The 17,057-nt window shown below is 47.2% G+C and overlaps 1 non-coding gene across 1 annotated transcript; it reads right to left on the reverse strand.

The window, feature by feature from the left end:
- Positions 1-16,386: 16,386 nt before the first annotated feature.
- On the reverse strand, positions 16,387-16,579 carry LOC129478211 (U2 spliceosomal RNA). The gene has a single exon (XR_008656355.1). It is a non-coding gene; the product is annotated as a U2 spliceosomal RNA (small nuclear RNA).
- Between the last annotated feature and the right edge of the window lie 478 nt (positions 16,580-17,057).

Consider the following 17,057-nt stretch of genomic DNA (forward strand, 5'->3'; position numbering starts at 1 on the left):
TATTTTATGTCAGATTTTTTTTTTGAAATTTCCACTTCGTATGTTCCATTTACCTTCTCATTATGTTCATACTTTCATTTATATCCTCAGACATATTTGTAATATTTATCATTGCTCTTTTCAGATCCTAATTGGCTATTTTTATCACTCTTGTAATTTTGAGATCTGCTTCTATTGTTTTATTTTTCTCCTAGTCATGGGTCATATTTTACTGTTATTTCACATGGCTGGTGATTTTTGATTGGGTGCTAAACATTGTTTTTCATCTTTGAGTGCTGATTCTGTTGGATTCCTTTAAAGAGTGTAGGACTTTGCTCTGGACTGCAATTACTTATTGAACCATTTGGCCTCCTTGAGGCAGGCACCTAGGATTTGTTATTGTAGCCCTTCTAGTATGAATTTAGCCCCATTTCTAAGGTTTGACCCTTCTTAGGATTGTACCCAAAACCCCATATCTCATGAGGTCTCTCCATTCTCTCTGATGGAAGTACTGAGTGCTCTCTCTGTGTGGGCCCCAAATGTCACTGGACCTGCCACTTTGTAGGAGGTCTTTCTGCAGCCTTATTGAGCCTGACCCATGCATTGCAGTTCACTCCACAGCCAAGGACTAATGGGGCCCCCTGAGGTTCTCCAGAGCCCTCTCTGCGGACCTCCCCCATCTCTGGCATCCTACCCTGCACATCCTCACTGCCTCGGCCTCTTCCAGAGAAAAGCCTGGGCTCGGAGCTGGGCCTGTCCCTGCACTGGTTCCTGGGAACTGCCTCTAGGCTGCAAGCTGGAAAAAGGGAGTGCTCAGCTCTTTGGTTTCTCCACTCTCCTGAATCACAGTTACCTGCTACCTGTTGTCTAATATTTGAAAACAGCTATTTCATATATTTTGTTTATTTCATGAGGAGGTCAATTCCCACAGCACTTAACCCTTCATGAATGTATAAGAAGCCAAGTGGGTATAAGATTTTTGTTATTTAGTTTATCCTTAAAATAGCCTTCTTTTTAGGCCTGTCTTATCAGTCCATTTACTCATCTTAAAGAATAAAGAATACAGTGTGAAGGGGACCTGCCTCCACCCTGCCTCTCTTGGCTCTGGGCTGTGATTCTCTGCACAGACCACGTTGCACGTGGCTATTTGTCTGTCTGCTTCCCTTGTTGGGTGGTGATGCTCTTGGAGAGTGGGAGCCAGAACTTGTCATCCTGGGACCACACAGCTAACCATGACCTGGCCCCTAGTAGCAGTGAGCATGTGTGTGTGTGTCTGTGTGTGCACATGTGTAGGAGTACATGATAGACATGTGGGTGCTTGTTTAAAAGCAACCCCAGCCTAAGGCAGGGACTGAGGAAGAGCAGATCCTCCCATTTCTATGCAGCCCCTTCCCTCCCCCATGGGTGCCTCAGCTCAGCTCCCAGCTGTGTGCCAAACAGCAGAATGTGTGCCTGCAAACTCTCTGCCCCTTTTCCCTTCTTCAGCAAACAGGTCCTCTTAAAGGAGGAGATTAGATTCACTCCAGTAACACGAAAGGCTTCATTGGAGGATCTGGCCAGCCTGGCAAGGAAGATGCTAAGTTAAGCTTTGGGGGATGGTGCCATGACCTATACAGGGAGTCCTCTGGCTCTGCTGCTGGGACTGTGCTGCCCAGGAGGCTATAAGCATCGACAGGGAGGATTGGAAGAATGACCTCCACCTGGATTTGCCTCCCTGCAGTCACAGAGCAGAGCGGAGAGTGGAGCTTCAGTGGCCCTGAAATGTTCACCTGATGAGCTCATAAACCCATGCACCTCATGAGCTCATAAACCCATGGTGTCCTCCTGCGGTGCTTCCTGGGTTCCTTGGGTGGGGGCTGCTGATCATCAGCTTCTAGACCTTGTCCCCATCCCCAAAGTGGGGTTAGAGGGAGCAAACTCGCTTCCCTCAAGGTCAGAAGGCACAGCTCTTCTGTGTGCCACATCTCAGGGGAGATCAGGGTGGGGGACTGTGGTGCCTGGGAATGAGTTTGCAAAGCAGAGGGCAGTCGTAAGCTCTGATGTGGTCCTTCAGGAAGCCTGCAGAGTCAGCACTGAGTGTGCCAGCTCTGCACTACCTGGCTGAGCTGTTTGCGGTAGGCTCACAGAGAACAGCAGCCACCACACTGGGCATCCTGTAAGGGCAGCTCACTCGCTCCCAGACAATGAGGAAGAGCCTGAGGCCCTGAGGGAGGCCACAATTTGCACGATCTTCAGAGGAAGCACCAAACACCAAATCCACAGTCGTGCTTCAGGTTCCTGGGTGAAGGAAGGTGAGAATTTAGAGAAGCTGTCAAGGCCTGCCTGGTTATTAGGCAAAAAGCATCACATTCTACATTAAGATGGAGATGAGAACTTTCATCTGTCCGTCCATCCATCCATCCATCCATCCATCCATCCATCCATCTATCCATCTACTCATCCATTCACTCACCCATCCACTCACCTATTCATCCATCCACTCATCCATTCACTCACCCATCCCATCATTCATCCATCCATCCATCCATCCATCCATCCATCCATCATCCATCCATCCACTCATCCACTCATCCATTCACTCACCCATCACCCATCCATCCATCCATCCATCCACTCATCCACTCACCCATCCCATCACCTATCCATCCATGCATCCATCCACTCATCCATTCACTCACCCATCCCATCACCAATCCATCCATCCATCCATCCATCCATCCATCCTTCCTTCCATCCATCCATCATGCATCCATCCACTCATCCATTCACTCACCCATCCCATCACCCATCCATCCACCCATCCATCCATCATGCATCCATCCACTCATCCATTCACTCACCCATCTCATCACCTATTCATCCATCCATCCATCATCCATCCATCCATGCATCATCCATTCATCCACTCATCCATTCACTCACCCATCCCATCATCCATCCATCCATCCATCCATCCATCCATCCATCCATCCACTCATCCATTCACTCACCATCCTATCACCTATCCATCCATCCATCCTTCCATCCGTCCATCATGCATCCATCCACTCATCCATTCACTCACCCATCCCATCACCCATCCATCCATCCATCCATCCATCCATCCATCCATCCATCATGCATCCATCCACTCATCCATTCACTCACCCATCCCATCACCTATTCATCCATCCATCCATCATCCATCCATCCACTCATCCATTCACTCACCCATCCTGTCATCCATCCATCCATCCATCCATCCATCCATCATGCATCCATCCACTCATCCATTCACTCACCCATCCCATCGCCCGTCCATCCATCATGCATTCATCCACTCATCCATTCACTCACCCATCCCATCATCCATCCATCCATCCATCCATCCATCCATCCATCCAATCATTCACTCCTTGATTTCCTTCACTTACTTATCAAATACCTGCTATTGACCAGGTGCTATTCTAGGACCACATAGGTATCAAGCAAGAGGTAAACAAGACAGACAAGTTTCCTGCCTTCCCAAGTTTCTGCTGAATTTTATCTTCTCATAGGAAAAGCAAAACAAAGCACCAATAGCCACCATCACTGTTATGGAATGAATGTGTCCCACAAAACACATATTGAATCCCTGATCCCCAGTGTGATGGTATTTGGAGATGGGGCCTTTGGGAGGTGATTGGGGTTAGATGAGCTCATGAGGAAGGGGCCCTAACCATGGGACTGGGCTTCTTATGAAAATAGACACCAGAGCATTCTCTGTCTCTTTTTCTCTCCCCCCGCCCCTCTCTTTCCCCACCCCCTGCCTTGCTCTCCCTCTCTCTCCGTTTCCTCCCTCGTGCACACAGAGCAAGGTCTGGGAGCACATGGTGAGAAGGTGGCTGCCTGCAACCAAGAGTAGAACCTGCCTCTTCCAGAACTGTGAGAAATAAACTTCTGTCATTTAAGCCTCTAGTCTATAGTATTTTGGTGGTAGTCTGAGCTGACTAATGCAACCACCAACAGCAACCAGGACACAACATGAAGGATTTTTATTTCCTAGAGCAAAAAGCAGCCCAGGCGGGTAGACACGTTTGTTGACATGGATGAATGGTCATCTCAGTTTCAAATTCGGTTTCAAAGAGCATCAAAGAGATAAACCCATAGCTTCTATCTGATTAGCAAGCTTTTAAAGAAGCAATTTGCTTACAAGGAAGCATGGCCTGTGTCTTTCACAGAATGGCATGAAGCTCCTGTGGTCCCCTGTTCTGTGGCCACTGGGTCTTCAGGGAAAGTCCCTGAGCCTCATCTCAGATCCTGTTCAACTTTCATTGATCTCTAAATGGTGGATGTTTTCTTGCTTAATGTCTTCATAGAGGAGTGATTTATCAATGAGGAGAAAGGGGTGATCTCCAAGTGCTCTTTGATCAAGTGAATTCTGGAAGCCAAACACGATGACCTGCCAGTGTCTTGATGCCATGAGCCGATGGCCAGCAAAGAGCTGTCAGGAGCCCCCTAGCTTCTCAGCAGATTGGGATTTCAGGTTTCGGTTCCAGGGCTAGGAAAGAGGTCCCAGGGCTCATCTGGCTCAACATCTCATTTTAGCCATGAGGAAATCATGGGAGAGGAAAAGCTTTCCCAAGGGTCCCTGCTGTGTTATTATTATTATTATTTTTTTTTGACAGACTTTTGCTCTTGTTGCCCAGGCTGGAGTATAATGGCATGATCTCGACTCACTGCAACCTCTGCCTCCAGGGTTCAGATGATTCTCCTGCCTCCGCCTCCCAAGTAGCTGGGATTACAGGCATGCACCACCACACCCGGCTAATTTTGTATTTTTCATAGAGACAGGGTTTCTCCATATTGGTCAGGTTGGTCTCAAACTCTTGACCTGAGGTGATCCGCCTGCCTCAGCCTCCCAAAATGCTGGGATTACAGGTGTGAGCCACTGCGCCCGGACTCTTGCTGTGTCCTTCTAAGTGGGAAGTCCACTGCTTTGGGCTCAGATCATCAGTGGGGAAGTTGGATCCCTGGCCCATCTCTGTTCCTAGGAAGAAAAGGTCACAACCCTTTCCAGGGAACCAGGACCAGAAACTCCTGGCAGTGGCCTCTTGGCTGCAGTCTTTTCTGAAAAACACTTCCAGTGTTCTTGGCTTGAGGTCAGGCTGTGCAAGAGAGGCAGTGCCCTGTGGGTCCCCAGACGACGTGCAAACATCAGCCTTGAACCCTCTAAGAGGAAGCATTCCCAGGGGGCCAGTCGAGAGGAGCTTCTGGTCCTCAAGGGGCGAGGGTCTCTGTTTCCCCTCTTGCCAGAGACCATTTTGAAAAGTCTCACGAGACTCTGAGATCTGCCTTTCAAGCTCCAAAAGGTCTCTGTTAACAGTTTTCATCAGTTTGGTGCTAATGAGGCTGAGTTTGGAGATCTCACTGCCCGTCTCTGCCACTGCGCATTGGCTTCCCGTGCTGCTGCACTCTGAGGGCTATAGGAGGCATGTTTCTCAGAGGAGAAAGACCATGTGAAAAGTGAAGTTGGAGGGAGAGCCTGGTGTGCATTCATACAGACACACATGCAGTGGTGGGGGCCCAAGGTGGCCCGGGGATTCTCCCCTGTTCCACCCCAGGGCGGATGCTTTGAAAACCCCTCCCCTTGAGAGTGGGAGACCCTGTGAATATGACCCAATGGCATTCTTATGATTAGGTGATGTTCAATGGAAAAGAAGATGGGATCTTGCAGATGTGATTAAGGTTTCTAATCCATTGGCTTTTAGTTAATCAAAAGGGAGATTATCCTTGTAGGACTCATCTAACCAAGTGAGCCCTTAAAGCTAAAGTTTTCCAGCTGGTCTTTTAAAAACCTGTCAGCCATATGTTGGGAACTGTCCCTGGCGGGCGGCACAGGGCAAAAACTCCAAGAGCTGAGCATGGCCCCAGAACACAACCACCAAGAGAGTGATGGTCGCTGGAAACGGAATTATGTCAACAACCTGAATTATCTTAGAAGAAGACCCTGAGCCTTAGATGAGAGGGCTGCCCAGCAGGCACATCTAACGCCCTGGTCAGTGGTGAAAGACCAAATGCGTCCCTCCTAAGAGCAGTAACACAGCAATCAGCCCCCTGCCCACAAGCCTCAGCCTGGTGAGGCCCTGAGAAGAGGACCCAGGTAGCTCAAACAGGGACTCCTGACCCACAGGGACTGTGTGATATTCAATGTGTGTGTTTTATTATTATGAATATTTTTGAATTGGCTTTCGTTGCTCAGCATAATTTCTGCAGATTCATCCAAAATTTTGTATAGGAAGAGTTAGTTCGTTTTTATTGCTGAGTAGTTTGCAGGTGTGTGTGTACCGCAAGTTTCTTTAACCACTTGTCCATGAGTGAATGGTATCTGGGCAGATTCCAGGTTTTGCCTATTACCAATAAAGGTGCTGTGGAGGTTCATGTACAGGTTTTCATGTGAGCATAACTTTTTATTTTTCTGGGACAAATGCCCAACAGTATAATTGTTAGGCCATGTGATAATTGGAGTTTCATAAGAAACTCCAATTTCCTATTTACCTGTTTTCTGAGCGGCTCTACCATTTTACATAACTACAAGCAATAGGCATCAGCCTCTCCGCCTCCCTGCCAGCATTTGGTAGTGTCTTAGCCATTCCAATAGCTGGTACCGTATTGTGATTTTGACTTTGCATGTCCCTGACAGCTACTGATATTGATCCTCTTTTCCTGTGCTTCTTTGCTACAGAGCTTCTTGCTCTGGGTTCCATCTTCCTTGGTAGACTGTTCATGTCTGGTGCCTATCTTCTCATTAAACAATTTGTTTTTACGTTGTTGAGTTTTGAGAGTTCTTTATCTATGTTGGATACTAGTCATTTGTTGTACATGTGGTTTGCAAATATTTTCTCCTAGTGTGTAGTGTGTCTTTTCATCCTCTTAATGGAGTCTTTCTCAGAGCAAAAGCTTTTAATTTTCCAGCAGCCAAATTCAATCAATGATTTCTTTTATGAATTGTTATTTCAATGTCAAGTCTAAGAACTCTTTGTCTAGCCCTGGATCTTGAAGATTTTCTCTGAAGTTTCCTGGAAACTTTTGTGGTTTTACATTTTACATTTAAGTCCATGAGGTATTTTCAGTAAAATTTTGTGTTAAGCGCGGGACTTCAGTGGAGACTCTTCTGGTGTTGGCCTGCAGACGTTCAGTTGCTCCAGCATCATCAGTTGAGACCCTATCTTTCCTCTGCTGTATTGCTTTGGCGCCTTTGACAAAAATCAGTTGGACATATACTAGTGGGTCCATTTCTGAGTTTTCCATTCTGTTCCATTAGTCTGTTCCTCTGACAACACTGCCGAGTCTTGATTGCTGTAGCTGTATAATAAGTCTTGAGATTGGATAGACTGGTTCCTCCCAATTCATCCTGTATTCAAAATTGTTTTTTGCTACTTTCATTCCTTTTTAAAATATATATCTCCTTAAATTAACATGTTTATATCTACAAAAAATCTTTCTGCGATTTTTATGAGGTTTGTGTTAAACTGATTTATCAGTTTGGGGAGAGTTGACGTATTTACTGTATGCAGTCTTTCAACCTCTAAACATAGCATGTCTCTCCACTTGTTTAGATCTACTCTGAATTCCTCCATACATATTTTGTGGTTTTCAGCTGTTAAAGTGAACTAAATATGGTCTGAAAAGGACTCTGTACTTTTATATTTGAGTCCTTGTGGACAAACTGCAACCTAGCTTAATAGGTAGACAAGACTGAAAACCTAACTTAGGAGTATGCACCTGTAATGCATGCTGAGTCTCAGCATGGGCTGAGTCTTGGCCAATCCCAGCAGGGGTACTTCACCCACTCATACACCGCTGAGTGTTCAGATTGTGTTCAAACAAGGCAAATGCTGAGCTGTAACCAATCCAGCTATTCTGTACCTCACACTTCCGATTTTTTTACATAGTTTCCTTTTTTTTTTTGTCAATAAATCTTCCACTATGTGGCTGCATTGGGGTCTCTGTGAATCTGCTGGGATTCTGGGGGCTGCCCGACCCACAGACCATTCATAGCTCAATTAAACTCCTTTAAATTTAATTTGGCTGAGGTTTTTCTTTTATCACAGCAGACAAGTGTGTACATGAATTCACGGATTTACACCTAAGGATTTCAGGTTTAGAGCAATGGTCAATGGTACTGCTGTTAATCTCAATGTTTATGTATTTGTTGCTTATGTATAGAAATACAATTGATTTGTGTATGTTTATCTTGTATCCCGTGGCCTTACTGAACTCAGTTCAGTTCTAAGAGTTTTTGTTTGTTTTTGGTAGATTCCTTGAGATTTTCCACATGGAAAACCACATCATCTGCAAAGAGAGATAGCTATATTTCTTCCTTTCTCCTCTGTATTTAAAACATTCGTTTTCTTCCTCCCTCTCTGCCTGCCCCTCCCATTCTTGCCGCTGTGGCTCAAACCTCTAGTGGGATACAGTATGAAAGCAGTGAGGGGACTCTTTGCTTTGTTATTGTGCTTAGGAGGATGGCTTTCAATCTTTCACCATTGAGTATGACATTAGATGTAGGTCTATTTTTACTCATATTCTTGGAGTTAATTCTGTCTTATCTATAACTTGGTGAACTTTATACAATCATGAATGAGTGTTAAATTTGCCAAATGTTTTTTGTGCATCAATTGATATGATCATACGATTTTTCTTCTTTGACTTGTTGCAGGGTGGATTACATTTCAAACATTGAACCAGCCTTGCATGCCTGAAATGACTCCCCCTTGGTCATGATGTGTAATCCTTTTCACACATTGTTGAATTTATTTTGATAACAATTTTTACGTTTAAGTTGATGAAGCTATTATCTGTAATTTTTGGGGTACTGTTTCATCTTTTTACAAATCAGGGTAGTGGTATTACAGAACATTTGGGAAGTGTTCCATCCTCCAATATTTTCTGGAAAAGATGGTATGGAATTGATGTTAATTCTTCTTTAAACAATTGGTAGACTCATCCAGCAAAACCATCCGGGTCCAGAGGGTTTTGTTTGTTTGTTTGAAGTTTTAAAAATTTCAAATTTTTAAAAGCTGAGCTCCTAGCATTTCTGGTTTGTTGATCTCAACATGCTTGCTCAGGCCAGGCTTTGGACTTGGGGTGGGCATGGGTGAGGGCATGGGGGGGGTCTCATCCTTGAAGACAAGCTTGTCAAACCCATTGCCCTTGGGCTCCATGTGGCCCAGGATGGCTTTTAATGTGGCCCAAAACAAATTCATAAATTCCTTAAAATATTATGAGATTTTTTGTGACTTTCTTTCTTTCTTTCTTTCTTCTTTCTTTCTTTCTTTCTTTCTTTCTTTCTTTCTTTCTTTCTTTCTTTCTTCTTTCTTTCTTTCTTTCTTCTTTCTTTCTTTTTTTTTTTTTTTCTAATCAGCTATTGTTAGTGTTAGTATCTTGTATGTGTGGCCCAAGACAATTCTTCTTTTTCCAACATGGCCCAGGGAAGGCAAAAGCTTGGACACCCCTGCTCTAAGAGTTCACCATCAGAATGGGGCAGCAGCCTGTAAGCAACTGTCTGTAGCAGCCAGAGGGAGAGAGAGGGTTTAGAAAGGGCTCAGGGAACTGGAATACATGGACACAGAGGGGGGCCCCCTGAGACCACAGGGGCAGAGCCTAGAGTGATGCAACCACAAGCCAGGGAACACCAGGAGCCTTTGGAAGTGGGAAGGGGTAGGAAGGAAGGCTCTTTTCCTGGAGCTTCCAGTGCCTGGCCCTGCTGCCAACTTGGCTTAGCGCTCCTGGCCTCTAGGGACATGCAGGAGTAAATGGGCACTGCTTTCTGCCACCTAGTTCCTGGCAATTCATTATAGCAGTGCAGGAAACTAGTGCATGCGCCTAGTACAGAACTCTTCCGGCCCCATCTGTTCCCTCCTGGTTGGTCTCCAAGGAGACAGTGGAGGGCAGGGGTGCCCATTTCCACGCACTCACACCTTTACTTGTTGGTGCATTTGTTTTGAGCACAGGCTGTGGGGTGAGAAGTGGGCCACGGGCTGAGTGGGCAGGGTGTCAGGGAGGGGAGAGACAAGGAAAGAGAGAGAGAGGGAAGAAGAAGCATCAAACCTGGCCCTAGCTTCCAGGAGTGGGTGTTTGCTAGCGAGAGAAGACAAAAGCAGAGGTAATTAGAAGACAGAGAGAGGAAGGGTGAATGCTGAGTATGTGCCTGGAACATAGTGGGCTGGTGCCCCAGGGCTTGCTGGGGGAGTGCAGCCCTGGGCTCTGCTCTGTGGGTCCGAGGAGGTCACCTGCATCCTGCTGGGTGTCCAGGCCCCGTGCCGGGCACCTTCTCCCGCTCCACCGGCTGCACCCACACACCATGCAAAGCTGATTCCTCCTCAGTTCCATTTTGTGCACTATGCACAGTGAATAGCGGCGCTGCTCCTTTCTGAAGAATATTCTTTTTTGTGTTTCTTTTAATCAAAAGGGATTGTGGAGGCCTTTTCATCTTCAGCAGGGAAAAAAACCCCTGAGGACTCCCAACACCACAGCAGCAAGGGATGCCTTCCCTCGTTAGGGAGCTGGAGCCTGGCTCTTCAGCTCCTTAATGGCCAAGCTCCCTACTGCCCAGCATGAGACCACATCCCTGCATCTTACAATGCAAAAAGTACGTTTAACAGAAACTTAAACATACTTCACCATTTCTTAAGGAATCCTTAAAGTGTTAGCTCTGGAACCTTCAAATTCAGCAAACATGAGGAGGTTCTGGCTCAGACTGCAGCTTCTCAGCCCCGGAGAGCAAGTGTTCCAGCCCCTAGCCCGCTAGGAGTGCAGCTCTGAGGAGCTCCAACTTAGGGAGCTGCATTTATTTATTTATTTTTAATTACACTTTACGTTCTAGGGTACATGTGCACAACGTGCAGGTTTGTTACATATGTATACATGTGCCATGTTGGTGTGCTGTACCCATTAACTCGTCATTTACATTAGGTGTATCGCCTAATGCTTTCCCTCCCCCCTCCCCCCACCCCATGATGGGCCTCGGTGTGTGATGTTCCCCTTCCTGTGTCCAAGTGTTCTCATTGTTCAGTTCCCACCTATGAGTGAGAACATGTGATGTTAGGTTTTTTGTTCTTGTGATAGTTTGCTGAGAATGATGGTTTCCAGCTTCATCCATGTCCCTGCAAAGGACATGAACTCATCCTTTTTTATGGCTGCATAGTATTCCATGGTGTATATGTGCCACATTTGCTTAATCCAGTCTATCATTGTTTGGTTGGTTCCAAGTCTTTGCTATTGTGAATAGTGCCACAATAAACATACTTGTGCATGTGCCTTTATAGCAGCATGATTTATAATCCTTTGGGTATATACCCAGTAATGGGATGGCTGGGTCAAATGGTATTTCTAGTTCTAGATCCTTGAGGTATCACCACACTGTCTTCCACAATGGTTGAACTAGTTTACAGTCCCACCAACAGTGTAAAAGCGTTCCTATTTCTCCACATCCTCTCCATCACCTGTTGTTTCCTGACTTCTTAATGATCGCCATTCTAACTGGTGTGAGATGGTATCTCATTGTGGTTTTGATTTGTATATCTCTGATGGCCAGTGATGATGAGCATTTTTTCATGTGTCTGTTGGCTGCATAAATGTCTTCTTTTGAGAAGTGTCTGTTCATATGCTTTGCCCACTTGTTGATGGGGTTGTTTGTTTTTTTCTTGTAAATTTGTTTGAGATCATTGTAGATTCTGGATATTAGCCCTTTGTCAGATGAGCAGATTGCAAAAATTTTCTCCCATTCTCTAGATTGCCTGTTCACTCTGGCGGTAGTTTCTTTTGCTGTGCAGAAGCTCTTTAGTTCAATTAGATCCCATTTGTCAATTTTGACTTGTGTTGCTATTGCTTTTGGTGTTTTAGACATGAAGTCCTTGCCCATGCCTATGTCCTGAATGGTATTGCCTAGGTTTTCTTCTAGGGTTTTTATGGTTTTAGGTCTAACATTTAAGTCTTTAATCCATCTTGAATTAATTTTTGTATAAGGTGTAAGGAAGGGGATCCAGTTTCAGCTTTCTACATATAGCTAGCCAATTTTCCCAGAACCATTTATTAAATAGGGAATCCTTTCCCCATTTCTTGTTTTTGTCAGGTTTGTCAAAGATCAGATGGTTGTAGATGTGTGGTATTATTTCTGAGGCCTCTGTTCTGTTCCATTGGTCTATATCTCTGTTTTGGTACCAGTACCATGCTGTTTTGGTTACTGCAGGCTTGTAGTATAGTTTGAAGTCAGGTAGCATGATGCCTCCAGCTTTGTTCTTTTTGCTTAGAATTGTCTTGGCAATGCGGGCTCGTTTTTGGTTCCATATGAACTTTAAAGTAGTTTTGGGAGCTGCATTTAAATGGCATGTGGGAAGGACCTGAGGTCCACTCTCCTTCTGAAAGTTCTCCCCAGCTTCTTGATTCTGTGTGGTTGGACAATGCTTTCCTTCTTCCTGGTCAACTAGCACCCCTTAGCTTCTTCTTCCACATAAATGCTTTTCCTGCCTTTCTTCTGCCTTATTTCCCCTGGGGCCTCCCTCAGCCCTGGTCCTGAGGCTGCTGCTGGGTATGGCTTCTTCCTCTGGTCTCAGGGTCTTTGCATGCACGTTTACCTGGAAGGCTGCAGCTGCCCCCCAACCTGCACCAAGGCTGCTCCCTCTGGTGTGGGCTGCACACTCTAGTTCTGCATGGGGGAGGGTGTCCTTGCCACTCAATGGCTTGACCCCTTCTCTGTGAGCTGTCTGAGGCCCCCTGTGAGGTAGGGGGCAGGACTCAACCCTAGAGCCTGGGCTCAGACACCAGACCAAATTGAGGACTAGCTAAAACAGGGATGAGCAGAAGCAGCTTTCTGTAAGACATGCCCACCGGGGTGCCATGTCACTTCATCATCGCCACGGCAAAACCTGGGGTTTCTGACCCTTTCCATGGCATCAACCTGATGGCTTAGAAGTCACCACCCTTTTTCAAGAAATTTCTGCATAAACCACCCCTCAATTCATGTATAATTAAAAGTGCCCTTAGCTGCTACTCTGCACACCCTGCCTGTCAGGTAGCCCCACTCTTCACGGAGCAGCACCTTGGCTGCTGCTGTGCCCTGCTGTGTCCATAGAAGTCAGTGTCTAACACCACCACCTCCCCGCCAAACTCTTTCCTGGTTGAAGCCAAGAACCCTCCTGGGCTAAGCCCTAGTTTGGGGGCTCACCTGCCCTGCATCCTCTAGGTTCCCAGGATGGTCCCAGCATGGGGTGGATGGATGGGTGTGGTTAATTGACAGGACAGGACATTTATAAGCCCACATGTGCATTCATGATACTGACACACACATCATCCCCTATTTCAGGTTTATTTCATTTTTCCTCCTTCTGGTAACAAAAATTGCAGTGTCATTTTGAAAAAATAATCAAGGGCAAAACATAATATGAGTTTCAGGAATACTTTAAAGAAAATTATGTATTTAAAAAAAGGGAAGTAACTTCTCTCAAGAAAAAAAATAACCATTGGGGAAAAAGCAGTGTTCTTAAGAGGCTGAAAAGTAATTGAGCGAAAATTACACCTTCCATATGGCATTCTTACTTGGTGAATTCAGAATACCAGAAACAGCCCCAGAAAAGGGAGGTGTTTGCAGGAGAAAACTACAAAAGCTGCAGAAACACAATTATCACTGTGATTATGGACAGGAGTGACCGTGGAAACACGCAGGTGTTTTGTTCTGAGAAATGTTCAAGATGACAATAGAAAACATCCTGTCTGTAGGCCAGGTTTGCTGTTTGCATAAGAGCTGAATATTCGTGGACAAATCTGTCTGCTTTTAAATTATGCCCTTTTTTGGGAGGAGGAGGGTGTCCTGTAAGCTAATTCCAGAGAAACATCACTCTGATTGTTGCTAGAAGTGGAGTCTCTGTGCAGCCTAGGGTCTCTCTTTCCCCAGCCTGGCCCCTTCTCCAGACACAGAATAAACCAACTGGGGGTGCCCCACAAAGTGGCCCTTCCCAGGGGGATGGATGATGGGGGCACATTCTGGCTCAAGAGACAGACCTGAGCGTGCCCCCATCCTCCATCCCTCTGGGAAGGGCCACTTTGAACCTCCTCAGTTTCCTCATCTGTAAAATAGGAATCATGAGCACCCACACCTGCACCTGCCAAGAAGAGCCATGAGCAGAAAGCAAAGGAATCCTTAAAAGAATCTGTGCTCAGAAACTGAGACCCCCGGACACACCCCGACCCACCCGACCTCCACTCCCCACCCCAGCCTCCACTCCCCACCCTGCTCCTCCACCTTACATAAAGCAAAAATGGGCAGGGGGCAAGAAAGTCTCTGCCTGGAGGCCTGGGCCTTGCTGCTGCCCTGCCGGAGAGCTGCACCTGCACCTGCCCGCTCCCTCGTGAGGGTCTGGGGGGTGGATGCCGCCTGAGCCCTGGCTCCCCCTGGGTGGATGTGCCGGTGTCCCTCCTGTCAGGTGGGGCCACTGCCTGGTCATCACAGGTGTGACTGCAGCCAGTGATTGGTCAGATTGGGGGTCCCAGGTCTCATCTACTTGCCCTGATTCAAGAAGACTCTGAAGGGCTGTCCAGCTCTATGCTTCCCCAGGGGATTGGCTGGGACCTTTGCTGAGGCTGCCTCTTCCTCCTCTGCCCCCAGTCCCTCCCTCTATTCCACGTTGCTGTGGAGCAAAGGCAGCTTCTCCATTAACTTCCACGGCAGACTCGGCTTCCGGGGAGCCTGGGTGGCAGCTGGTCCATGCACCACATTGGTCCTATCTCCACAGTGTCCCTTTCTCCTCACCCTGCTTGAGGATCTCCCTAGACTCATTGCCCCCCACCTCTGTACCCCCCAAGAGGGTGTAGACCCCACCCTGATGTCTGGTCTTATTTACTGGGGTCTCTCAGCCCCTGCAGCAGGGCCTGGCACATAGCAGTTTCCCAACAAATATTGACAGAAAAAATGGCACTCTGGGTATTATTTTACACATTTTTTAAGGTTTTGCTATGTTCAAAGTTGATGTCATGCTCAATGATTTATTATCATGTATAAAACTTGCCATTGGCCATTTTAACGGTGTTGGAGATTGTTGGGGGCAGTCTCACAAAGTCCCACAAGGCTGGGTGGCTTCTGAACCACAGACACCCCTTTCTCACAGTTCTGGAAGCTGGAGGTCTGAGGTGAGGGTGGCAGCAGGTTGGATTCTGGTGAGGGCCTCTTCTGGGTTGCGGAGGGCCACCTTCTCCCTGTGTCCTTGTGGGGGGCGGGGCGGAGGGAGAGGGCAAGAGAGCTGCTTGCTGGGTGCCTTTTAGAAGAGCGCTGAGCCCATCCATGCGGCCCCATCCCCGTGGCCTAATCCCCTCCCCACATCCTCACTTCCCAACACCACCACCTTGGGGGTTGGGATTTCAATCTGTGGATTTTTTGGGGACACAGACATTTGGTTTATTGCAGTGGTCATTACTTTTAGCTGCAAAGTTATTTAAGGCTTGGGAAGGAGAAGAAGGCAGGTCAGGCCTGGCCCTAGGGTGTGGGAAGGCTGGATTGGGGGGGCTACCACGGTTGTTTTTTCCCCACACTTGGGGTTGACACATTGGATGCCTGATTGGAATCAGGTGAGAGGAGACAGAAAACTTTGTTCTGATCAAATAACAAATGGATCCCAGGGTGGGAAGGAATAAACCTCAAACCACAAGGGCCCAGTGAACCAGGGAATGCACAGCAGCCTCTGGAAGCATAGGGGTTTCCTGGGGAGAAGGCAGTGGATGCTGATTGGTCAGTATTGCACTTCCAGCCCGAGCCACGTGTGCCCGCAGATGACCTTCTGGAATATTCCCAGCCCATGGAGGCAGCTGGGTGTTGCACGTCCAGCCTGTGCCGGGCACACCCACAGATGACTTTTCCGGAATGTTTGCAGGCCATGGAGGCAGCTGCCGTGGTGTTGGCTGCACGGTGTCCAGCAGGCGCCTCGTGTGCCCATCCCATCATTCCTTTAGACTTGTCTGCAAATTGTGCTCTCCTTTCTACTGTACGCATGATGTCAAGCTCTGGCTAGCTCCACCCCTGCTACTGAAGAAATAGATGTGTTTGGCCGGGCATGGTGGCTCATGCCTGTAATCCCAGCACTTTAGGAGGCCGAGGTGGGCAGATCACCTGACGTCAGGAGTTCGAGACCAGCCTGACCAACATGGAGAAACCCCATCTCTACTAAAAATACAAAATTAGCTGGGCATGGTGGCACATGTTTGTAGTCCCAGCTACTCAGGAGGCTGAGGCAGAATTGCTTGAATCTGGGAGGCAGAGGTTGCAGTGAGCTGAGATCGTGCCATTGCACTCCAGCCTGAGCAACAAGAATGAAACTCCATCTCAGAAAAGAAAAAAGAAAAAAAAGAAATAGATGTGTGCTTTGCTTTTGTTTATAGCTTTAAAACTTTCAAAAATGTTTAAGCTTTGTTGTTCTTTGTTATCTACTGCAATACCAGGTCGATGCGTGGAGTGGACGGAGCAAGCTCCTATTCCATCTCCCTGCTCCAAAAATCCATTTAATATATTGTCCTCGGATAGAGGACGTATCAGATATTAAACTGATAAGAACAGATACTACACTTGATCTTAGCCAAAAGGCCGAGAAGCGATGTTCTTTGTTATCTAAAAGGGAAATCAGCCTTCAGGTAGGATGGCCCTGAGACTGCAGGGATCCATGTGTAGCCCTGGCCCTTGACCTCCACCTGATCCGGCCAGGCCCTCTGCCTTCCAAGGTAAGGCTCCCAAGGCCAATGTGTGGTGTGTGACTCCGCGTGGCACATGGCTCCTGTGTGGCATGTGGCTCCCATGTGGCACTGGCTCCTGTGTGGCGTGTGGCTCCTGTGTGGCATGTGGCTTCTGCATGGCATGTGGGCCCCATGTAGTCCCATGTGGTGTGTGGCTCCCATGTGGCATGTGGCTCCTGTGTGGTGTGTGGCTCTCATGTGGCATGTGGCTCCTGTGTGGCATGTGGATACCATGTGGTCCCATGTGGCGTGTGACATGTGGCTCCTGTGTGGTGTGTGCCTCCTGCGTGGCATGTGGATACCATGTGGCATGTGGCTCCCATGTGGCACATGCTCTTGTGTGG

This window comes from Symphalangus syndactylus, chromosome 2, assembly GCF_028878055.3.
Source record: "Symphalangus syndactylus isolate Jambi chromosome 2, NHGRI_mSymSyn1-v2.1_pri, whole genome shotgun sequence".
Classification (NCBI taxonomy): domain Eukaryota; kingdom Metazoa; phylum Chordata; class Mammalia; order Primates; family Hylobatidae; genus Symphalangus; species Symphalangus syndactylus.